Source organism: Lithobates pipiens, unplaced genomic scaffold (assembly GCF_037356315.1).
Source record: "Lithobates pipiens isolate NorthernLeopardFrog02 unplaced genomic scaffold, aLitPip1_a1.2 Scaffold_28, whole genome shotgun sequence".
Lineage (NCBI taxonomy): Eukaryota > Metazoa > Chordata > Amphibia > Anura > Ranidae > Lithobates > Lithobates pipiens.
The window spans coordinates 10,554,486-10,580,014 of NW_027507789.1; the positions used below are offsets into that span (position 1 = coordinate 10,554,486).

The 25,529-nt window shown below is 47.5% G+C and overlaps 1 long non-coding RNA gene across 1 annotated transcript in view; it reads left to right on the forward strand.

Annotated features, from left to right (window-relative positions):
* Nucleotides 1–1,902: 1,902 nt before the first annotated feature.
* Nucleotides 1,903–25,529, forward strand: part of LOC143934829 (uncharacterized) — a 29,798-nt gene continuing 6,171 nt past the window's right edge. Inside the window, exon 1 of the long non-coding RNA XR_013263375.1 lies at nt 1,903–2,510. This is a non-coding gene — a long non-coding RNA (uncharacterized LOC143934829). The remainder of the gene's footprint in view (nt 2,511–25,529) is intronic.

Genomic DNA, 25,529 nt, shown 5'->3' on the forward strand with positions numbered 1-25,529 from the left:
CTGCCCCCGAAATGTGTTGGAGAGTCCTATGTCTTCAATTAAATGGATTGGTAACTCCTGGATTGAGTTCTGGAGACCAGAGGCTTTGAAGAGTCCTAGGAGGGACAAAGCCTCTAACCCTGTTTCCAGATTGGCAGTGCTTGACCATGCCCCTGTGTAAAAAGAGGTAAATGGCACACAGGGTTCCCAAAGAGGCTGATTGAGGGGCTCCAAAATTGCTATTATGAGTGGAGAAAATAGTTTTTTCGGTTTTCTCCAGGATTGGTAACTCCTGGATTGGGTTCTGGAGACCAGAGGCTTCGAAGAGTCCTAAGAGGGACAAAGCCTCTAACCCTGTTTCCAGATTGGCAGTGCTTGACCATGCCCCTTTGTAAAAAGAAGTAAATGGCACACAGGATTCTCAAGGAGGCTAGGAACTCCAGAATGGCTATTATGAGCAGAAGAAAAATGTTCTTCGGTTTTCGCCACGATTGGCAACTCCCAGATTGGGTCTGGGCATCTTGGGAGGAACAAAGCCACTAAACCCGTGTCCATGACTTACAGGAGAGCACAGTATCAAATAACTGTTTTGTTAGATAATTTTTGCTTTGCTTTGTTCCCCTTGGCATGTGAACACCACTGCCTGCTGCCATTGCAACCTAAGGGGCAGCGGCTGGGGGCTTGCTAAAAAGCAGCTCGACCATGTGTTTTTTAATACCCCCAAACTGTGACTGAATAAATATGATATTTTTTATAATTTCCTGGGTTCTGTTGCTGTGAAAGTCCAAATCTGGGCCAAGCTGACCCAGGAGGAGGTTGGCAAAAGTGGCCAGCCAGGATTTTGAGGGAGTTGGCAAGATCTTTGAAAAAGTCCCAAGGAAGAATCCAAATCCAGGCTAAGCTGACCAGGGAGGAATGAAGTGAGGTTGGCAAAAGTGGCACACTGGGGCTCCGAGGGGGTCGACCTGGACTTTGGAAAAGTCCCGGGGAACTCTAAGTCCGGGCCAAGCTGACTGGGGAGATATAGGGTGAGATTGGCCAAAGTGGCCAACCAGGGCTCTGAGGGGGTTGACTTGGACTTTGGTAAAATCCCAGGGAATCGTCCAAGTCTGGGCCAATCTGACTTGATGGGAAAACAAATTCAGGGGTAGCAGTTGGGTCTGGAAGCAAGTGAGCAGAAGAGGTTGCCTCTGAGGAGGGTCACCCTGGACTTCAGAAAAATGTCTCAGGGCACCGTCCGGGTCTCCAGGCAAAGCTGCCACATTGATGCTCCAGGAGACTGGGTAGGCTTGGCGAGGCATCCCGGTCCAAGGCCCCAAAGTTACCAGAGGGTACAACTTTGCTTTGAAACCCTGCTGTGTATCTATGAAAGGGTGGCTTTGGAACTCGGCATCCCACTTGATGACCCCACAGCCTACTGGGTGATGGACAATGAAGGCCCCCCCATAGGGAGGGGAAAGTCAGCCCAGGCTGGCTTCCCCTCATAGCCGCCTGGGGATGACACCCCACATCCCACCCTGGTAGCAGGAACCCTTTTCTTCGGGGATGGGCCCCTGCCCTACTTCCAAACAGGATCAGTAGGTGACGCAGGTCAGACAGGAGACCCTGCCAGCATTCTGTTTTTTTAGTCATAAATTCTATTGAATTATGGATGTGTCACTGTGACCTACAATGTATCCTTGTTGTTAATCATTAACTCTGCAGCAAGTCACAAGGTGAGAAGCTGCAACAGGGGCTGATCTGACATTTGTGAACACATCGGCATCTCAGTCCAGGAAGTAGATGGTGATCATCCAGGAAGTAGATGGTGACCCTGGATGATGCCTAAACAAAGATGGCGCCATCCTTTGGAGAGGAGATCATAGGAAGGCATTGACAGGGGGAGTCCTGTGGTCACGGTGAGAAGGAATATATACCTAGAAGGGCTGCACTGACACATTACTGAACATGTTGCCTTTAATATAACATCTGATGCTAGGTCCACTTTAAGAAGTATGTCAAGAATTAGGAGATTCCTGGCTGCACTCAAGGATTTGCTGAGCACTCCAGGTACTTTCAGGTACCTTTTAAGAAAAATGTACACATGACAGGTTCACTTTAGCAGTCATTACTGCAAAGTACCTGTGTGAGAAACCTCCGATGGAAGCTGTTCATCTCTAACTGAACTTGTCGCCTCCCTGCCACTGAAGTCAGATCTGTGGAAATTAAAGGGCGTGTTGCTGGTGTACAGAGGTTCTTGTACAGGTAGTTTGCTCTGTGACAGGTTCCCTTTTGGGATGAAGAAATAAAATTGACCCCGAATGCCGCCCTCTCCCCTCCCCCACCTTCCCAGGGAGATAACTCGCAATGTGGAACTCATCGACTCCTGTAAATGTTTACACCGGCGGTATCTCCCCAGATGGGCTGAGCTCCCTCTACATGTGCAGTTTATTATGTCTGGAATTAGAACAGCAGGACGAGCTGAGTTCCTGGCGGAATGCGATAAAAGCCACGTTTATGGAGAGTTTGGGTTTTAACAAACATGGACACAGGTGAGATGTGCGGACCGCGTTGTCCTCATTGTACTTGCGGGGGAAACGACCGATCTTTGACCTTAAAAAGAGATGTCTAGATATAAAGGCACGCTAACAATGCGAAGACCAACTAAAAAATAAGAGTCTATATGCCTGCCAAAGAATTTGACTTGTTTTTCCAGCACATCCAATATTCGATTGGATTAAGATCTGGAGAATTTGGAGGCCAAGTCAACACCTCCAACTTGTTGTGTTCCTCAAACCATTCTTATATTCATCAGACCAGGGCACCTTCTTCCATTGCCCTGTGGTCCAGTTATGATGCTCACGTGTTCTTTGTAGGTGCTTTTGGATGTGGACACGGGTCAGTATGGACACCTTGACCGGTCTGTGGCTACACAGCCCCATACACAACAAACTGCATTGCTCTGTATGTTCTGTCACCGTTCACTCAGAACAAGCATTCACTACTAGAGCAATTTGAGTTCCAGTAGCACTCCTATTGGATCAGACTACACAGGCCAGCCTTCCCTCCCCACATCCATCACTGAGCCTTTGATCCACACCTCCATCAATGAGCCTTCATCCACATGCCCCCACCTCCATCAATGAGCCTTCATCCACATGCCCCCACCTCCATCAATGAGCCTTCCCTCCCCACCTCCATCAATGAGCCTTCCCTCCCCACCTCCATTAATAAGCCTTTCCTTCTCACCTCCATAAATAATCCTTCACTTCCCACCTCCATCAATGAGACTTCCCTCCCTACCGCCATCAATGTGCCTTCCCACCAAACTCCATCAATGAGCCCCCCCCCCCACCTCGTTCAATGCGCTTTCCCTCCCCACCTCCATCACTGAGCCCCCCCCCACCTCGTTCAATGCGCCTTCCCTCCCCACCTTCATCAATGAGCCTTTCCTCCCCACCTCCATCAACGAGCAATCCCTCCCCTCCTACATCAATGAGCTCCCCCACCTCCATCAATGAGCCTCCCTACTCCACCTCCATCAACGAGCAATCCCTTCCCACCTACATCAATGAGCTCCCCCACCTCCATCAATGAGCCTTCCTACCCCACCTCCATCAATGAGCCTTCTCTCCCAGCCTCCATCAATGAGCCTTCCCTCTACACCTCCGTAAATGAGCCCCCCCACATCCCTCAATGAGCCTTCCCTCCCTGCCTCCATTAATGAGCCTTCTCTCCCTACCTCCATCAATGAGCAATCCCTCCCCACCTCCATCAATGAGCCTTCCCACCCCACCTCCATCAATGAGCCTTCCCTCCCCACCTCCATCAATGAGCCTTCCCACCCCACCTCCATCAATGAGCATTCCCTCCCCAATTCCATAAATGAACCTTCCCCCTCCCACCTCCATCAATGAGCCTTCCCACCCCGCCTTTAGCAATGAACCTTCCCCCCTCCTACCTCAATCAATGAGCCTTCCCTCCCCACCTTCATCAATGAACCTCCCCCCCCCCACCTCCATCAATGAGCCTTCCCTTCCCACCTCCATCAATGAGCCTCGGTTGCCCATGACCCTGTTGGTGGGTGGAATAGTGCCTCATCATATTTGTCAGTTTGAGGAATAGTGCCTTATCGTTGGTGTCAGTGGGAGGGAAAATATCCTAACGTTGGTGTCAGTGGGAGGAATAGAGCCCCATCATTGCTGTCAGTGGGAGGAATAGTGCCCCATCATTGGTGTCAGTGGGAGGAATAGTGCCCCATCATTGCTGTCAGTGGGAGGAATAGTGCCCCATCATTGGTGTCAGTGGGAGAAATAGTACACCATCATTGCTGTCAGTGGGAGGAATAGTGCCCCATCAATGGTGTCAGTGGGAGGAATAGAGAGAAAGGAACCATGTCCCGCTGTTGCTGACAGTGGGGGGAATAATGCCCCAAGAGCCAGATAAAAGCAAGCAAAGGACTACATTAGACATGTGCGCCGTCAATAAATTTGTTTAGTTTCATTCCGTTTCATATTAGCCATTAATTCGTATTTCGCAATTCGTGTCTGAAATCCTATTTGGATTTGTACGACATATGAATTTTTGTTAGGTTTGTTAACTTTTCGTAACAATTGCGAACCTTCGTTATGATGAATTTATCATTATGAGGGGATCCCAACATCCCTGTGCTGTGATGACTTCCTGGGTTTTTAACTTCATCATAACGAATAATCGTAATTAACGGACATTCTTATTTTGTCCGATTCAGTCTCCCTCTCCCATTATACATTATAAAAAGGTCAAATTCCCAACCCTCAATCAGCAGAAGAAGAAAACCTCTGACTGGTCAACAAAACACCAGTCGTGTTTCCGTTGTAGCGGAATTTGGATCCGAAATTTCATAAATGAAATTTTCGTATTTCCCGAAATTCGTAAACAAAATTTCGTACAAAATTCGGAAGCATAGAAATTCGTATTTCGGATCCTCCCGAATGTACAAATTTACGGAAATTTGTACGACTTTTTGATTCGTACGAAACTAATCACGCATGTCTAGACTACATCTGGCCCCCCGGGCTGCAGTTTGGGGACCACCTCTTCATATAATAACGGGGGGGGGGGGCATCATAATCATAAGCTGCACTCGGTAGAAACTTCCATAAGGTTATAAAACAAATCCAGAGATAAAGCAGAAAATCCCTTTCATTTATCAGCCCTAAATAAAACACTTTATTGCCGTCTTTAATTACAGCATCTCAAAAAAACAAAACAAAAAAAAACCCCAACGAGACATGAAAGAGCGCCGATTTACCTTATTTACAAAGCCAACATTGCATGAATGCTGGCCCGTTGCCACGGCAAACAGTCTTAAGGCTCGGCAGTGGGTGTTGCTTATCACGGAGGAATCTCTCCATCTCTTCAGCTTGCTGAGTCTCAGGAGGAAGATGAAGGGTTCGCGGTATTTCCGCCATACATGGCTCCGAGCGATCCGTGTACCGAGCCGCGCAGGGAAGTGGCGCTCGTATGTGTATCAGCCACAGCCTTGGCATAAATAAGCATTTTTCCTGGAGCCGATATCTCCACGGTGATGACAAAGTTGAGGCTTTCCATCAATTTTTCGTATTGTGGCCGAGCGTTGTACTTTGTAGTCATTGATTAACGGCGATAAAATAATCACTCCTCATTGGCCAACCAATGATTTGCAGATTTCAAACATGTTTTATAGACTCTGTTGAGCCTGAAGTAAAAATCTGTATTTTTTGCTAGAAAATTATTTAGAACCCGCAAGCATTATATATATATATATATATATATATATATATATATATATATATATATATATATATATATATATATACCCTGTTTCCCCTAAAATAAGACCTAGCGTGATTGTCGGTGTTGCCTGCAATATAAGCCCTACCACCCAAATAAGCCCTACTCTGTTTCCTCAAAAATAAGCCCTACCCTGAAAAGAAGACCTACAAGGACTTTAACTAGGGCTTATTTGGGGGTTAGGGCTTTTATTGCAGCTATCACCGACAATCACACTAGGTCTTATTTTAGGGGAAACAGGGTATATATATATATATATATATATATATATATATATATATATATATATATATATATATAATGTTTGCGGGGTCTAAGTAATTTTCTAGCAAAAAATACAGATTTTTACTTTTACTTTTACATATAGAATAAAATATTGTTTTTTTTTTTTTTTAGTTTTGTTTTTATTCATAAAGGTGTATTTTTTTCCCAAAAAATTGCATTTGTAAGACCACTGTGCAAATACAGTGTGACCTAAAATATTGCAACGATTGCCATATTTTTCTCTAGGGTCTCTTCTAAAAAAAAAAAAAAAAAAAAAAAAAAAAAAATATATATATATATATATATATATATATATATATATATATATATATTTATTATGTTTGCAGGTTCTAAGTAATTAATTTTCTAGCATAAAATACAGATTTTTACTTTTACTTATATTATGTGTATATATATATATATATATATATATATATATATATATATATATATATATATTTTTTTTTAGAAAAGGCCCTAGAGAAAAATATGGCGATCGTTGCAATATTTTATGTCACACTGTATTTGCACAGTGGTCTTACAAACGCAATTTTTTGGGAAACAAATACACCTTGATGAATAAAAACAAAACTAAAAAAAAAAAAAAAAACAGTAAAAGTTAGCCCAATTTTTTTTTTGTATAATGTGAAAGATGATGTTACGCCAAGTAAATAGATACCTAACACGTCACGCTTTCAAATTATGGAATGGCAACAAACTACGGTACTTAAAAATCTCCATACGCAATGCTGTAAAAAAAAAATTTGCCTGTTTAGAGTTACAGAGGAGCTCTTGTGTTAGAATTATTGCTCTCGCTCTAACGATCGCAGCGATACCTCACATGTGTGGTTTGAACACCGTTTACATATGCGGGCGCGACTTACGTATGCGTTCACTTCTGCGCACGAGCACGGAGGGATGGGGGTGCATTACATTTTTTTTTTTTTTTTGTGTGTGTAATTTATTTTACTTTTTATTTTTACACTGTCCCTATAATTATTATTATAATTTTTTTATTATTATTTGTATTCCTATTACAAGGAATCCCCTTAGAAATAAGGACGACAGGTCCTCTTTATGGAGAGATCTGGGGGTCAAAAAGACCCCAAATCTCTTCTTTACCTTTAAAAGCAAAAAAAGCAAAAAAAAAGAAAAATCCTTTCTGTCTGCCCGAGAACAGAAGGTGACATCAAACGTCGCTCCGGTCCTCCAAGGGCATAGAGCCCAAGTGGTGGCTAACTATCTTGCCTTCATTCGGCTTCCTGCCTAGCTATTAGCCGCACAGGATCGGTTCCGGGCTCACCGACTAGACATGTGCAGAACGAAACAATTGTTTCATTTCGGATAGATTCGTTATGTTACTCATTTCGTTTCGTTATGGAATTCGTTTAGTTTGGTTTCGTTCAGGGGCGGACTGACAACTCATGGGGCCCCCGGGTAATAGAAGATTATGGGGCCCCCAGGCAATCAGAGATTATGGGGCCACACAGTATACACAAACACACACACATATACAGTATACACAGACATGTTTCTATTGGCTGAGAAGGTACTGGAGAGGTGGGGCAGCTATAATCTCAGGATTTTTAGACCAAAAGGATGTCGGTAAGGGACATTTCAGAGACAGGTGTTAATAAAACACAGATTTTTACATACTGTCCCTGGTTTTACTGAGGCTGGCAACCCTGATGGTGCCCCCTAGTGGCCCGGGGGCCCTTGAGCCGGGCCCGAGTGGCCGAATGGTCAGTCCGCCCCTGGTTTCGCTTTAATTCAAATTAGCTTCCTGTATTAATTTTCTTAGAAATTCCAACTTTTCAGAACAGTTGACATTCGGATCGGTCGAAAAACGGTCGACCGATTCGAATTCCGTGTGAAGAAATAGCTGGTTGTTAAGCAGCGGTTCGGGAAGCCGGCCACCCCGCTGACAGATGAATGTAAAGAATGCCAGCAATTGCCCAGCAATAGAAACATTTTTTTTAAACGGCGTAGGTCCCCTCCCCCCCCCCCCCCCCCCTCGCCTCCAGATCCATACCAGGCTCTCCAGGTCTGGTATAGATTTGGAGGGGAACCCCATGCCAAATTCATTAAAAAAAACTGTTTGGGCCCCCCCCCCAAAACCCGACAGGTCAGGAAAAGGGGGGGGGGCGAGCGCCCCTCCTTCTGAACCATACCAGATGCCCTGACATAGGGGGGTGGGTGCTTTGGGGCAGGGGGTGCTCTGACCCCCCCGTGCCCCAAAGCACCTTGTCCCCATATTGATGGGGACAAGGGCCTTTTCCTGACAACCCTGAGCTGTGGTTGTCGGGGTCTGCGGGCAGGGGGCTTATTGGAATATGAAAGCCCCCTTTAATAAAATAGTGTCCCTCAATGTAAATCCATCATTAATCGCATCGCCTGCCGACTCAAACATTAAAAAATAATAATATATATATATATATATATATATATATATATATATATATATATATATATATATATCAAAAACACTCCACCTCCTGGGAGGCCTCCCGCTGATGCCTCCTCTGTGATTTTAACATTTCCTATATGGGTAAGGGGCGGGGCCACCTGGGCAAATCACTCGGTGGCCCCGCTCCTTCTGTCGTCACAGACCTAGCACGCACCAGTCCGTGACGTCAGAAGGGCGAGGTGCCCCCCAGGCGATGACCAGGAATGGGGTAAAAAGTGTCTTCCTGCTTCTCCTCCCGGCCAATCAGGAAGCATGTCCGCAGACCTGATTGGCCGCGAGCCCTAAGTCCTGATTGGCTGGGAGGAGAAGCTGCTACCGGGGACTTGGGAGAAGATACAGGGGGGGAAGCTGCCAAAGCCGAGACCTGGAAGGGGTAAGTGCGGGGCTGGCAGGAAGCCTGATGGGGCAATCGATTGATCAAGCGGCGGGGGGGTGGGGAGCGTCAATCGATCGTTTGAGAGACAGAGGAAATTCTTCCTCCTCCTTCTACAAATTTACAATGTATAGTCTGATCACTGGGGGAAGGGAGCTTGAGGAAATGTTGTTCTCTGGGGCCTATATATACATTTATAATATTTGGGGCTTCTAAGTCATTTTTTTTAGCAAAAAAAAAATTCTAATTTGTACACATATGTGAGGAGTGTCAGAATTGGCCCAGTGCTGAAGTGGTTAAAATGTATACCAGATCCTCATCAATGATAAGGGTTTAGTATTTATCTTTACCGGGAACCCTGTGTCATTTTTCTTCTTTTTTCTGTAACCCTCTAGCGGTTGTGGAACTACATGTCCCAGGAGGCAGTGCAAGACTGACAGTTACAAGCATGACTCCCAGAGGCAGAGGCATGATGGGAATTGTAGTTCAGCAACAGTTGGAGGTCTGTAAAACAACAAAATGTATTTTTGCACAAAGCAAGGTTCATAAAGACACGGATGAGCGAGTTTGGGGTGGAGGAACTTCACTGGCCTGCACAGACTCCTGACCTCAACCCTTTGGGATGAATTAGAGCGGAGACTGCGAGCCAGGCCTTCTCGTCCAACATCGGTGGCTGACCTCACAAATGCGCTTCTGGAAGAATGGTCAAACATTCCCATAGACACATCTCCTAAACCTTGTGGACGGCCTTCCCAGAAGAGTTGGATCTGTTATAGCTGCCAAGGGTGAGGCTAGGGTTGCCACCTTTTCTTCAAGCCAAACCCGAACACTTTATGGGCATTCTTTTTTTTGTAGAATAAACTATACATATATTTCGCTATTAAATAACATTTCTAATCATATGAAGTTACATCAGAGTCCACAGAGTTCCCCCTTTTATATTTGAACTTGTAGAGTTTCCTTTCACTGTAAGGGGGGACTCTGCAGACTCTGATGTAAGGGATAACTCTGGGGAATCTGACATAAGGGATCCTCTGGGAACCCTGATTTAAGGGGGGACACTGAGAACTCTGATGTATGCAGAGGACTCTGATTGAAGGGGGAACACTGTGGCCTCTGGTGTAAAGGGGAGCTCTGATATAAGGGGTGCTCTGAGAACCCTGATTTACCTTAGTGTACCCACTCAGAGGCAGGAGATAGAAGGAGGAGACTTCAGTCACAGACAGGGATGGATGGTGAGCTCACTCACCCCTTGGCAGTCAGCACCTCTCATCCAGGTGTATCTGAGGCTGCTGAACTTCAAATTTCCAGCCCACACTTTCCTTTTCTAAGGAGTGTGGGCAGACCCAGAGGGGTAGGGCCGGGACAAAGAGGTGCAGATCAAGCCCTCTCTCCTCTCTCATCTGTATGTGGGGGGATTGTTAGTTCTGGCTTTGGGCAGCATGAAAGAGAGTGTAACAGACACTCTCAGCTTAGACAACTGCAGCCAGCAACCCTGCTGGGAAGCCATAGTCCAGTCTAAATAATGTGTCCGGGTTTCAGGCAGTCTGAAACCCGGACACATGATTCCAAACCCGAACTGTCCGGGTGAATCCTGGACAGGTGGCAACCCTAGGTGAGGCCAACTCAGTATTGAACCCTACAGACTAAGACTGGGATGCCATCAAAGTTCATGCGTGTGTAAAGGCAGGCGTCCCAATACTTATGGTAATATAGTGTATCTACACCATTATATGTACACTGCTACTTTAAAGGCGACGTCCCTGAAATGACCCCTGGTGGGTGTCCCCTCCATGTTGGCCAGCAATCACTCCCATAGAAGACCCGGCGGTATGCACGCTGTAATTGGCATTTTACGAATGTATAAAGCAGAGAACATTACATGACTTGTGGTTTGGCACCGCCGGGTGCTGAAATGGTAATGCCTCATCTTATCATGTAAATGAATTAAATGAAGCATGTGAAGTGTGAAATTCAGATTCTCCTGCACACTGTAACCTCAGATCCAATCTATCACTCATCTCCTCATCCTTCCCTGGAAGGCTCCTCGCCGCTTTTCATATCATTCCTGATGTACACACAGCTCCTATCTCTTCCACAATCTTAATAGGCATCCAACACGGAGGCACGTACCACGCTGGATTGCAATTACATTAATTGCCTGATTCATGAGCTTGTGGGCTACACGTAGGCAGGCTTGTAACTTGTTTATATCCATGTTTTTTTTAGCTGTGAATAGGATCAGCCCAAAGACCAACTCCGGGCTCAGTTGGTCTTGAAGCTGAGCTTCGGCCGTCCCTTCAGTCTTGTACCGGCCCCTCTCCTGGACTTAAATGGCTCCCTCTGATTTCACTACACACTGGGAGCTTCTCACAATGTGTGCATTTTGTGCAACAATTGTGATAATATTTAACCGCTTGGTTGGTGTCACCTGGAGTGGTAAAACATGGTGTCACCCCCCCCCCGCATCAGTACGGCTCCCTGAATACCCCCCCCCCCCCCCCGCAGCCTGCCACATTACTTTGTGGCAGGGTGCAGGACTTAGGATTGTGCTATGTACAGGGTGCAGGACTTAGGAGTGCGCTATGTACAGGATGCAGGACTCAGGAGTGTGCTATGTACAGGGTGCAGGACTTAGGAGTGCGCTATGTACAGGATGCAGGACTCAGGAGTGTGCTATGTACAGGGTGCAGGAATCAGGATTGTGCTATGTACAGGCTGCAGGTCTCAGGAGTGTGCTATGTACAGGGTGCAGGACTTAGGAGTGCACTATGTACAGGGTGCAGTACTCAGGATTATGCTATCTATGGGGTGCAATACTTAGGATTGTGCTATGTACAGGGTGCAGGACTTAGGATTGTGCTATGTACAGGGTGCAGGACTTAGGAGTGCGCTATGTACAGGATGCAGGACTCAGGAGTGTGCTATGTACAGGGTGCAGGACTTAGGAGTGCGCTATGTACAGGGTGCAGTACTCAGGATTGTGCTATGTATGGGGTGCAAGACTTAGGATTGTGCTATGTACAGGGTGCAGGACTTAGGAGTGCGCTATGTACAGGGTGCAGTACTCAGGATTGTGCTATGTACAGGGTGCAGGACTTAGGAGTGCGCTATGTACAGGATGCAGGATTTAGGATTGCGCCATGTACAGGGTGCATCACTTAGGCTTGTGCTATGTACAGGGTGCAGGACTTAGGATTGCGCTTTGTACAGGGTGCAGAACTTAGGCTTGTGCTATGTACAGGGTTCAGGACTTAGGAGTGCGCTATGTACAGGGTGTAGTACTCAGGATTGTGCTATATACAGGCTGCAGGACTCAGGAGTGTGCTATGTACAGGGTGCAGGACTTAGGAGTGTGCTATGTACAGGGTGCAGGACTCAGGAGTGTGCTATGTACAGGGTGCAGGAATCAGGATTGTGCTATGTACAGGCTGCAGGACTCAGGAGTGTGCTATGTACAGGGTGCAGGACTTAGGAGTGCGCTATGTACAGGGTGCAGTACTCAGGATTGTGCTATGTATGGGGTGCAAGACTTAGGATTGTGCTATGTACAGGGTGCAGGACTTAGGAGTGCGCTATGTACAGGATGCAGGACTTAGGATTGCGCTATGTACAGGGTGCATCACTTAGGCTTGTGCTATGTACAGGGTGCAGGACTTAGGATTGCGCTTTGTACAGGGTGCAGAACTTAGGCTTGTGCTATGTACAGGGTTCAGGACTTAGGAGTGCGCTATGTACAGGGTGTAGTACTCAGGATTGTGCTATATACAGGCTGCAGGACTCAGGAGTGTGCTATGTACAGGGTGCAGGACTTAGTAGTGTGCTATGTACAGGGTGCAGGACTTAGGAGTGTGCTATGTACAGGGTGCAGGACTCAGGAGTGTGCTATGTACAGGGTGCAGGAATCAGGATTGTGCTATGTACAGGCTGCAGGACTCAGGAGTGTGCTATGTACAGGGTGCAGGACTTAGGAGTGCGCTATGTACAGGGTGCAGTACTGAGGATTGTGCTATGTATGGGGTGCAAGACTTAGGATTGCGCTATGTATGGGGTGCAAGACTTAGGATTGTGCTATCTACAGGGTGCAGGACTTAGGAGTACGCTATGTACAGGGTGCAGGACTCAGGATTGTGCTATGTATGGGGTGCAGGACTCATGATTACACTATGTGTAAGTCTGCCTATGCAGGGGCTCATGCGCACGTGCATTGGACAGAGAGTATGCATACTTATGCACACGCACATTAGCCTGGCGGTTGGCATGATGTTCCTTTCAGAAAGCGGGAAGAGAGTCGACTAGTTCAGGCAAGCGTTAAAAAGTGTTAAACTCCGAAGCGCAGGTATCGTATTCTAGGTGACCTTTACATTAGCTTCTCACTTCAAAACACAAAGTTCATCCATGATAAGAGGATAAGAGCAGGAAAGGAGTCTCAGAAATTCACTTTCATCCACTCTGCTAAAATAATATCAAAAATGTTCTGCATGGAGCAACTTGAATAGGGCTTATTACTGTCCGGAATTTTCAGTTTACACCCCATTACCCTTAAACAATCCTCCCATTTCCTCATTAACCTGATGGGACTCCGAGGTGTCAGAAGTGCCAGAGAAGGCAGATGATGACGGTCCCAGCATGCTCTTAAGGGGGAAAAGTATTTTCAGCGGTTGCCTATCGGCTGCATTATTAGGGTGGAAGAGAAGATGGATTTTTGTTCTAGTTTTGAGAAGAAAAGATTCCTTTGCTTCCCTTACCCTTCTTCTAAGTGCCACAAGTAACTATTGATCCTGCCAGGAAGTATAAAACAGTGGGAGGCAAGGTAGCCATTAGTGATGGACGAACTTCCGACGGGGGTTTCAGGAACGTGGCCAAAAGTTTGCGAACGGCAAAGTTCGCGGCGGACCCTATTGACTTTAATGGCAGGCGAACCTTAAAAACCTCCAGGTCATATTTTTAGCCACAAAATACTTAGTAGCTGTGCACACATAGTCCCACCACATGGACACTGACATGACAAAAGTATGAAGTGAATCTGGGATCGACAACGACAAGCATTCTTTTTTTATCTGTGAAATTTTGACAATTCAGGAGCGCATGAAGGCCATGGAGGAGAGGCAAGGTCAGGCCAGGCTATGAAGAGGGTGCAGGAGATGATCAGTGCCACAGTGAGGGCAGCGCAGTCCTGTGCCAGTGTCCCAGTGTGCCAACCTGTGCTTGAGCCCCTCCCTCTGCTCGGCCCTTAGCCCCACCTATGCAGGGCTCCACTGCGGTGGTCCGGAGGTGCCAGTCCAGTTCTGATCCTCAGCCATGGTGCTGGCAGTGCCTGCTGATTGGCTTCTCCGCTGCTATCTCCCTCACTGTCTGAAACCAGCACCGTGATAGAGAGCACTGACACCAGCACCGAGATAGAGAGCACTGACACCAGCACCGTGATAGAGAGCACTGACACCAGCACTGAGATAGAGAGCACTGACACCAGCACCGTGATAGAGAGCACTGACACCAGCACCGTGATAGAGAGCACTGACACCAGCACCGAGATAGAGAGCACTGACACCAGCACCGAGATAGAGAGCACTGACACCAGCACCGAGATAGAGAGCACTGACACCAGCAACGAGATAGAGAGCACTGACACCAGCACCGTGATAGAGAGCACTGACATCAGCACCGAGATAGAGAGCACTGACACCAGCACCGTGATAGAGAGCACTGACACCAGCACCGAGATAGAGAGCACTGACACCAGCACCGTGATAGAGAGCACTGACACCAGCACCAAGATCGAGAGTATACAGAATATAAAAGGTAAAAAGGTAGTGGTGCGCGGTACTATGGTGAAGAATCTAGTTAAAACAGGTTTAATATATTCAATAGGTACTCAAAAGATTAGAAGATAAATGTAATATCGTCCCGGAAGTGGGTGCAGTTACCTGGATTATCCAGGTAACTGCACCCCCCTCCCCCCTGAAAGGTGCCGATTGTGGCACCGGAGGGGGGGAGGGTTCCGATGAGTGGAAGGTCCACTTTAGGGTGGACCTCCGCTTTAAAGCCTTAAAGTGGTTGTAAAGGCAGAAGGTGCATTCTATGCATGAAGGTAAAAAACCTTCTGTGTGCAGCAGCCCCCCTAATGCTGCGTACACACGACCGGACTTTTCCATGGACTTGGTCCGGCGGACAATTCGATGGACTTTGCAGCTGAGGTCCGCCGGACTTTCAAACAAATGGACTTGGCCACACACGATCACTCCAAAGGTCCGGCGGGATTGAACGTGATGACGTAGAACAGGGATGTGCAATTAGCGGACCTCCAGCTGTTGCAGAACTACAACTCCCATGAGGCATAGCAAGACTCTGACAGCCACATACTTGATACCCAGAAGCAGAGCATGATGGGACTTGTAGTTTTGCAACAGCTGGAGGTCCGCTAATTGCATATCCCTGACGTAGAATAAGGAAGTTCATAGCCAGTAGCCAATAGCTGCCCTAGCGTCGGCTTTAGTCCGTCGGGCCAGCAGACAGACGACCAGATTTTTCGACCGGACTCGAGTCCTTCGGAAAGATTTGAAGCAAGTTTTTTTTCTAGGTCCGCCGGACTTTTGGGAAGAAAAAGTCAGCTGGAGCCCCACACACGATCGAATTGTCTGACGGATTCCGGTCCGTCGAAAAAAGTCCGGTCGTGTGTACGCGGCATAATACTTACCTGAGCCCCCTTGTGTCGCAGCGATGTGAAAGAGAGCCGGGGACTCTCCCTCCTCATCAGGGTTACCAACCATCAGTAAATTTACTGCCAGTTTGTAAAAATCTGTGACTTTTACAACTTTCTGTAATTATCAAGGGCTGATGATTCGTCATGCTGTGGTAACTTTTTTTGTAAGTGTAAACCAAGCAAATGGCTTGTTAAAGCGGGAGTTCGGCGTTTTTTTTTTTTTTTTTTTAAATCAGCGGCTACAAATACTGCAGCTGCTGACTTTTAAAAATAAGGACACTTACCCGCCCATCGTGCCCGCGATGTCGGCACCTGAAGCCGATCTCTCGATCGTCTCTCGGGTGCTGCCACCGCCATCTTGGGTATGGGAATCAGAAAGTGGAGCCTTGCGGCTTCACTTCCCGGTTCCCTACTGCGCATGCGCGAGTCGTGCTGTGCAATAAGGATGGTCCCTGCTGTCCCTGGGATCCGTGTGTTTCCCAGCGGACAGCGGGGGACCCGCAGGAAGTGGCGTAAATATCTGCAGATTCTGCAGATATCTATGCCGGAAGTGGGTGCAAATACCTGTACTGTACAGGTATCTGCACCCCCCTCCCCCCTGAATGGTGCCAATTGTGGCGCCGGAGCGGAAGGTCCACTTTAGGGTGGAGCTCCGCTTTAAGTTTATTGCTGGTGTTCCCATATCATGTTCATACTGTTTAACCCTTTTGAGTCGGTGCCTTCCGCTCCTTTAAGGGGTTTAGGATTCCCGGGAGGCACAGTGCAAAAATAAAAGGTAAAATAAATAGGAAAAAAAAAGAAATTTAAACGTGCCCCGTCCCGCCAAGCTTGCGCGCAGAAGTGAACGCATATGAAAACGGTGTTCAAACCACACATGTGAGGTATCGCCGCGATCGGTAGAGCGAGGGCAATAATTCGCACCCTAGACCTCCTCTGTAACTCAAAACACGCAACCTGCAGAATTTTTGAAGCGTCTCCTATGGAGATTTTTAAAGGTAAAAGTTTGTCGCCGTTCCACCAGCGGGCGCAATTTTGAAGCGTGACATGTTGGGTATCAAGTTACTTGGCGTAACGTTATCTTTCACAATATAAAAAAAAAAAAAATTGGGCTAATTTTACTGTTGTCTTATTTTTTAAATCAAAAAAGTGTATTTTTCCAACAAGAAAAAAAGTGCGCTTGTAAAATCGCTGCGCAAATATGGCGTGACAGGAAGTATTGCAACGACCGCCATTTCATTCTCTAGGGTGTTAGAAAAATATATATGTAATGTTTGGGGGTTCTAAGTAATTTTCTAGCAAAAAAACCCCCCAAAAAACTGTTTTTAACTTGTAAACAACAAATCTCAAAAAGAGGCTCGGTCCTTAAAGAGGAGTTTCCCTTAAAAAAATAAAATTTAATTAAAAGTCAGCAGCTACAAATACTGCAGCTGCTGACTTTAAGACCCCTTTCACACCACACCGCCGATAGCGTGGGCGGTAAAACGCCGCTATTTTTACCGCTGGATTTGCGGCTGATTTGCAGCGCATTTCGGACGTTAGCGGGGCACTTTTACCCCCGCTAGCGGCCGAGAAAGAGTTAAAACCGCTGGCAATACGCGTTTTGCCGGCAGTATTATGGCGCTGCCCCATTGATTTCAATGGGGAACAGCAGTGGAGGAGCGGTAAACACACCGCTCCTTCACCGCTCCAAAGAAGCTGCTGGCAGGACTTTTCCCTGACGTCCTACCAGCGCACCGCTGCAGTGTAAAAGCCATCGGGGCTGTCACACTATAGACAATGGTGCAGCTTTTTTAGGGCGGATTGCAGGCGCATGCGCAAGCGGTGGCGCACGCTCTGATTGGCCGCGCAGTCCCAGATGATTGACAGGAGGGAGGGGGTGTAGCTGAGCCCCTCCTGCGCCAAGGGGAAGTGACGTCAGGAGCCCAGGCACTGAAGGAGGCAGACTACAAGGGACCCCCTAGCAACAGCCATTTAGAGGTGAGTTAAAAAAAAATTCCAAATGTTTTATTTTTTATTTTTTTTAGGAATTTTGAACATTTTTTTTTTTTTTTGTGTGTGGAACGCCACTTTAAGTGGATAGTATTCATTTAGTGAACTAAAATGTTTTAGTCGTTTTAGTCGTTTTAGTCAACAAAATCAACACTGTCTCAGTGCACATCCCTGGCGCACAGCGTTGGGCGGGCACCGCGGCGACCGTTTCCTCAATGCAAGTAACGTATAAATAACAATAAATAAACACATTTCTAATTAGATATCGTAACCCGCTCCACATTTCATCAACTTCATTCTCTATTCGCCTTAAATCCCCAAAATAAATACATCTGCTAATCTCATCAACGGCGCCCTGTCATCCCATGGCGAATCCTCGCTGGTCCGGACGCGGCGCGGTATTTATGTATTTCGTTAAGCAGTTGTAGGATAATAGATTTGTTTCCATTGGACGGCGATGGCGGTTTATTGTATCAACATGCAAAGCTACATTTCCAAAACAGGAGCAGGGCGGTGAGAACGGGGGAAGGTTGGACGGGGACCAGAACATCGGAGGATTAGGAGGACACATTGTTGCGATTTGCGACACGGGATTTATAGGAAGGAGGCAAGCGGCAGCTTTGTATCACCTTTTATAACAGCGATAAGCCGGACCTTGAACTGGGGGGGGGGGGGGGGGGCGTACGGAACACAAAGCTATAGTCAGCGCATCGCCCTGATTAACGGCTTGCGATATCGGACACGCCGGATGCAAGATGTCCTATCAGCCTTGAGTGTAGCATTGCCCCGAGGGGTTTGGATAACTACAGCAATGTGTACTTTTTTTTTTTTTTTTTAGCAAAGTTTTCATGTGGAAATGGCTCATGCACACGGGATGTTTGAAAAATGGCAGCGCTGCTGTCAGGAAAAAGCAGCGTTAGAAACTCGCTGTTGAGTAGCGATTATGCTGCCCGTTTTTTCCGCATTAGCGTTTTTGCATTGAAAACATTTCCTAAAATGGGAAATAAAACCTCAGGGCTCGGGTCCTGCAGGAAGGCATGGGAACGGCGTTCCTGTGCTTTTTTCACAGCAGGAAAGCCGTTCCCGTTAGCAGTCGCGCCCTGCAGGGTCGAGAGCGCAAACCGTGCATGCGCCATTCTGAAGCATGCAGCGCTCATACATGATCGCCCATTTTCGACCAGACGGGCACATGCGCAGCGGTGTAATGGCGCCACCTGGCGCCATTTTTGAATGGAAGGCAGTAACGCTCAGGTCTCGGCAGCAGAGAAGGACATTACTGGGGGAGTGAAGGGGGCAGCAGAGGACATTGCTGGGGGGGGGGGAGTGAAGGGGGCAGAAGAGGACATTACTGTTGGGGGGAGGAGAAGAGGGCCGGAGGACGATATTGCTGAGGGGGGTGAAGGGGTCAGAGGAGGACATTATTGTGGGGGGGGGGGGGGGGAGTGAAGGGGGCAGAGGATGTTACTTGGGTGGTGAAGGGGACAGAGGTGCACATTACTGGGGGGAGGGTGAAGGGGCAGAGGTGGACATTACTGGGGGGAGTGAATGGGGCAGCAGAGGACATTGTGGAGGGGGCAGAGGAGGACATTACCGTTGTGGGGAGGAGAAGGGGGGTGGAGGAGGATATTGCTGGGGGGGGGGTGAAGAGGCAGAGGTGGACATTACATGGGGGGTGAAGGGGGCAGAGGAGGACAATACTGGGGGGGTGAAGGGGGCAGGGAGGACATTGCTGGGGGGTGAAGGGGGCAGAGGTGTACATTACTGGGGGGGGGTGAAGGGAGCAGAGGAGGACATTACTATGAGGGGGGTGATGGGACAGAGGACGTTACTTGGGGGGGTGAAGGGGGCAGAGGAGGACAGTACTAGGGGGTGAAGGGGGCAGGGGAGGACATTGCTGTGGAGGTGAAGGGGCAGAGGTGGACAGTACTGGGGGGTGAAAGGGACAGAAGAGGACATTGCTGGGGGGGAGTGAAGGGACAGAGGACGTTACTTGGGGGGGGGTGAAGGGGGCAGAGGAGGACATTACTATGGGTCGGGATGATGGGATAGAGGACGTTACTTGGGGGGTGAAGGGGGCAGAAGAGGACAGTACTGGGGGGTGAAGGGGGCAGGGGAGGACATTGCTGGGGAGGTGAAGGGGCAGAGTTGGACATTACTAGGGGAGGTGAAGGGGGCAGAGGAGGACAGTACTGGGTGGGTGAAAGGGACAGAGGAGGACATTGCTGGGGGGGGGGAGGGAAGGGACCAGAGGTGTACATTACTGGGGGGGTGAAGGGGGCAGAGGTGGACATTACTATGGGGGTGGCGGGACAGAGAGCATTACTGGGAGGGTTGAAGGGGGCAGAGGAGGACATTACTGGTTGGGGGGGGGCGGGGGGGTTGAAGGGGACAGACAGGGCCGGTGCAAGGATTGTTGACACCCTAGGCGAAACCTAATTTTGCCACCCTCCCCCATTGGGTCCACTCCTGAATCCACCCCCTTTGCCCTGCCCTTGTGTACCCCACCTTTTTAATGAAGTGCCCATCAAATGCAGCCTACCAGTGCCCATCAATAAATGTTTGCTTGCTTCCATTCATTCGGCATCATGAAGGCCAAGGAACACACCAGACAGGTCGGGGATAACGTTGTGGAGAAGTATAAAGCAGGGTTAGGGACGGAGACTGTTCAATCCATCATCGGAAAATGGAAAGAGTATGGCACAACTGCAAACCTACCAAGACATGGCCGTCCACCTAAACTGACCGGGCCGGGCAAGGAGAGCATTCATCAGAGAAGAGCCAAGAGGTCCATGGTAACTCTGGAGGAGCTGCAGAGATCCACAGCTCAGGGGGGAGAATCTGTCCACAGGACAACTATTAGTCGTCTCTCCACAAATCTGCCCTTTATGGAAGAGTGACAAGAAGAAAGACATTGGTGAAAGAAAGTCATAAGAAGTCCTGTTTGTAGTTTGTGAGAAGCCATGTGGGGGAGGGGGCAGCAAACATGTGGAAGAAGGTGATCTGGTCAGAGGAGACCAAAATTCAACTTTTTGGCCTAAAAGCAAAACGCTATGTGTGGGGGAAAACTAACACTGCACATCACCCTGAACACACCATCCCTACTGTGAAACATGGTGGTGGCAGCATCATGTGGTGGGGATGCTTTTCTTCAGCAGGAACCTGGATGTTGGTCAGAGTTGATGGGAAGATGGATGGAGACAAATACAGGACAATCTTGGAAGAAAACCTGTTAGAGTCTGCAAAAGACTTGAGACCGGGGCGGAAGTTCACCTTCCAGCAGGACAACGACCCGAAACATCCAGCCAGAGCTATAATGGAATGGTTTACATCAAAGCATATTCATGTGTTAGAATGGCCCAGTCACAGTCCAGACCTAAATCACATTGAGAATCTGTGGCAAGACTTGAAAATTGCTGATCACAGACGCTCTCCATCCAATCTGACAGAGCTTGAGATATTTTACAAAGAAGAAGAATGGGCAGAAATGTCCTCTCTAGATGGGCAAAGCTGGTAGAGACATCCCCAAAAAGACTTGTAGAGAAAGTGGGTTCTACAAAGTATTGACTCCGGGGGGCGCCACACAAATCTCCCCCCCCCCCCCCCACACTTTTCACATATTTATTTGTATCATTTATCATTTTCCTTCCACTTCACAAATTATGTGCCACTTTGTGTTCACATAAAATCCCAATAAAATACATTTATGTTTTTGGTTGTAACATGAGAAAATGTGGAGAATTTCAAGGGGTATGAATACTTTTTCGAGGCGCTGTATATATATATTATATTTATAAATTATGTTAATAATAAAAAAGGGGGCGGATTCGATGGACCGATTGGTCGTTTTTTCTGCCATCACTCTTCTGTGTTTCTTAAAAACATATTCAAAGAGCACCGAATAGAACAAACAGAACCGCCCCAAATCCATCCAAAAAATGACCTGATAAACAAAAACAAAGCGGGTTGCGTCGGGTGAGGAGAGACGATCGATCTTGGTCGGGTCAGGCGGTCCCGCGCCGCGCACCTCGTAGGTGATGAATTCTAGTTGCAGCCTCTGTGCGTTGGGGGGGGGGGGGGAAGGGAAGCAAGCGCGTCGAACGTTATTATTCTACTTCTATGTTTGACTTCCCAGCAGGCCTCTCTGTGCCGACCGCCTGCGCCGGCTTCCCACCTCCCCCAAATCTTCACCGCCCGGCCCCATAAATCAGGCGGCTCAGACTGGAAGCCGATGACGATTTTGCAACACGCTGGGTTAGATATGAACCGCGTTTCTGCCAGACGTCCCGGAGTCCCGGGGTCCGCCCATCACCGTGATGAACGGTCACACCGCGGCGACGCGTCCGGAGAGAGGGACGCACTTCAGACGTTTTCAACTTTAGTTTCTTTTTCAAGAAAATTTTAGGGAAAGTGAAGATTCTTGGATTTGTTTAACTCATTGTAATAATTTGTAATTAATTTTACTTTTAATTAAATTAAATAAAATGTAATTAATTTTAATTAATTAAAGAAGAATTCCAGGCGTAGTATATTTTTACATACATTATTCCAGCTTGGACCAATGTAACTACTGTATGTGTATACCATACCTGTAGGATCCTCCTGGAAGCTGGAAATCACTGAAGCAGACACCACTACTACATCACTACTACACCCCTACTGCATCACTACTACATCACTCCTACACCCCTACTACATCACTGATACACCCCTACTACATCACTGATACACCCCTACTACATCCCTACTACATGACTGCTACACCCCTACTACATCCCTGCTACACCCCTACTACACCCCTACTGCATCACTACTACATCACTCCTACACCCCTACTACATCACTGATACACCCCTACTACATCACTGATACACCCCTACTACATCACTACTACACGACTGCTACACCCCTACTACATCCCTGCTACCCCCCTACTACATCACTACTACACCACTGCTACATCCCTACTACATCACTACTACACCACTGCTACACCCCTACTACATCGCTACTACACCACTGCTACACCCCTACTACATCACTACTACACCACTGCTACACCCCTACTACATCGCTACTACACCACTGCTACACCCCTACTACATCACTACTGCACCACTGCTACATCACTACTACATCACTGTTACACCCTTACTACATCACTACTACACCACTGCTACATCACTACTACACCACTGCTACATCACTACTACACCACTGCTACATCCCTACTACATCACTACTGCACCACTACTACATCACTGCTATACCCCTACTACATCACTACTGCACCACTACTACATCACTGCTATACCCCTACTACATCACTACTACACCACTCCTACACCACTACTACACCTCTGCTACATCCCTACTACATTACTACTACACCACTCCTACACCACTGCTACACACCTTCTACACCACTACTACACCACTGCTACACCCCTACTACACCACTACTACACCACTGCTACACCCCTACTACATCACTACTGCATAACTACTACACCACTTCTACACCCCTACTACATCACTATTGCACCACTACTAGATTGTAAGCTCCAAACAGCAGAGCCCTCTGATTCCTCTTGTATTGAATTGTAACTGTAATGTCTGCCCTCATGTTGTAAAGCGCTGAGGAAACCGTATTAGTGCCATCTGTCATCAGTGCCACATCAGTGTCATGTTTCATCAGTGCCACATATCAGTGCCATCTGTCATCAGTGCCACGTATCAGTGCGTGTCATGTGTCATCAGTGCCACACATCAGTGCCATCTGTCATCAGTGCCACGTCAGTGTCACGTGTCATTGTCCTGGTGCTCCAGGGCCTTCAAAAGTGTAATGGGTAGTCAACAAGTTAGATGTGTAATTTATGCTCCTAGAACACGTGAAGGTGCTCCCTGCATGTTGGGCCTCTCTATGTGGCCAGGCTGTGGAAAAGTCCCACACATGTGGTATTGTAATACTCAGGAGGAGTAGCAGAATGTATTTTGGGGCATCATTTGTGGTATACACATGCAATGTGAGAGAAATAACCTATTACAATGACAATTTTGTGGGGAAAAAAATCTTAATTTTGCAAAGAATTGTGGAAAAAAATTACATCAAAAACCTCACTATGCCTCTTACTAAATACCTTGGAATGTCTACTTCATTTGGGGGGTATTTGTACTTTCCTGACTTGTTCGGGTCGCAAGAAATGAGATCGGCCACCAGTACATCAGATGTGATCAATTGTTTTATGATTTGCACCACAGCTTGTAGACTCTCTAACTTTCACAAAGACCAAATAATATCCACTAATTTGGGTTATTTTTACCAAAGATATGTAGCAGTATAAATTGTGGCCAAAATTTATGAAGAAAAATTAATAATTTGCAAAATTTTATCACAGAAACAATTTTTTTTTTTCTAAATTTTCGGTCTTTTTCCATTTATAGCGCAAAAAAAAAAAAAAAAAACCCAGAGGTGATCAAATACCATCAAAAGAAAGCTCTGTGTGTATGAAAGAAAGGGCAAAAAATTCATTTGGGTACAGTGTTGCATGACTGAGTAATTGTCATTCAAAGTGTGAGAGCGCTGAAAGCTGAAAATTGGTCTGGTCACGAGGAGGGTTTAAGTGCCCGGTTGTTAAGTGGTTAATGACTTATTTTATTTTAAAAATTTGATTATGAGAGTTATTTTTTAAAGCTACTTCCCAGGCAGAACTACAGAACGATGCCTGATGGACTACGGAACCCTGTCTGCAACATTACGGAACTATGCCTGGCGGACTATGAAACTCTGACTGCGGGACTACATAACTTAGCCTGATGGACTACCGAACCCTGTCTGTAGGACTGCGTAACTCTGCCTGGTGGACTACGGAACCCTGCCTGCAGGACTTCAGAAATCTGGTGGACTACGGAACCCTGGCTGGTGGACTATGGAACTCTGCCTGGTGGACTATGGAACCCTGCCTGGTGGACTACGGAACCCTGCCTGCAGGACTACGGAACTCTGCCTGGTGGACTACGGAACACTGTCTGGTGGACTATGGAACTCTGCCTGGTGGACTACGGAACCCTGCCTGCAGGACTTCAGAATTCTGGTGGACTACGGAACCCTGGCTGGTGGACTACAGAACACTGTCTGGTGGACTACGAAACCCTGCCTGCAGGACTACGGAACTCTGCCTGATGGACTATGGAACCCTGTCTGTAGGACTACGGAACTCTGCCTGATGGACTACGGAACCTTGTCTGTAGGACTACGGAACTCTGCCTGGTGGACTACGGGACCCTGCCTGCAGGAAGGCAGAATGATGCCTGATGGACTACGGAACCCTGTCTGCAAGATTATGGAACTCTGTCTGGCGGACTATGAAACTCTGCCTTCAGGACTACATAACTTAGCCTGGTGGACTACAGAACCCTGTCTGTAGGACTGTGGAGCTCTGTCTGGTGGACTACGGAACCCTGCCTGGTGGACTACAGCCCTCTGCCTGGTGGACTACGGAACCCTATCTGTAGGACTACAGAACTCTGCCTGGTGGACTACGGAACCCTGCCTGCAGGGCTGCGGAACTCTGCCTGATGGACTACGGAACCCTGTCTGTAGGACTACCGAACTCTGCCTGGTGGACTATGGAACCCCTATCTGGTGGACTACAGAACCCTGCCTGCAGGACTACGGAACCCGTTCTGTAGGACTACGGAACTCTGCCTGGGTGGACTACGGAACCCTTCCTGCAGGACTTTGGAACTCTGCCTGCAGGACTTCGGAACTCTGCCTGGTGGGCTACAGAAATGTGCCTGCTGGACTACAGAAATTCACCTATTCCCCACCCCTCCTTTTCCCACTCCACATGCCTGAAATTATTTCTTCCCCAGCTATATATAGATGTATAAATGGAAAGGGCTCTTGGGAGATGTAGTTCTGGGGGGGCTAAAAACCAAAACAAAACCAAAAAATACCTGAC